The following is an 817-nucleotide window of genomic DNA, read 5'->3' on the forward strand; positions in this document are numbered from 1 at the left end:
ATTTTTTTTTTTTTGGTAAAATGTAGGAAAAGGTTTTTATTGCCCGGTGAACATTGTTTTAATGTACGGTATCAGGTCGGGTATTGACCACCTTGGAAAGTGAAATTTTGGATTTCTTTTACTGTATTACCCTTGGTTTGTACCAACCCCAATACGGTATCGACATGGTATCAAGTCGATGGCTAGCGATACTTATATGGAGAATCCAATACGATATACCTCATGCCAGTGATGATTTCTATGTGAGCTATGTGAGTAGAATTATGACATTGTAATTTCGACAGTGTTAAAGGGGATATTTCAGATTTTTTTTTGGGTAAAACGATAGTGTTGATTGATCATATATTAAATTTTATTTTCAATATGAAATTCAAATTTAGTGATTCAGAGTTTATCCTCTCGTATATTTTCATGCTTCTCCTTACACTTTTGTAATCCTGTGCACCTCTTTGGTAGTCTTAGTTTTTTTAAAATTATTTCATAAAAAAAAAAAAAAAAACCTCAATCGTGCATTCCTACACCTAGACACAAGTAGGGGTGCAAGTTTGGCCCTGATGCGACAAAAATTGACCGGACGATCTTCGCTGCAGTTCCTGGTGCTTTGGCCAATCTGTACAGAAGAGATGACAGGGGAGAGTCGGGCTGACCCGACAGGGGACTCTCCGATGTCTAAGTCAGATCTTTCCACAACAGATGCTCAAGAGAGCTTTTCCAGTAAGAGAAATGAATGATCGATCCCCCATGATGGAGGCTTACCTTGGTATTTATAGGCTGCTGATAGAGGGAGTGTGAGAGACAATTGTGAAGTCCTGTTTAG

The sequence above is a fragment of the Macadamia integrifolia genome, chromosome 10, assembly GCF_013358625.1.
Source record: "Macadamia integrifolia cultivar HAES 741 chromosome 10, SCU_Mint_v3, whole genome shotgun sequence".
NCBI lineage: Eukaryota > Viridiplantae > Streptophyta > Magnoliopsida > Proteales > Proteaceae > Macadamia > Macadamia integrifolia.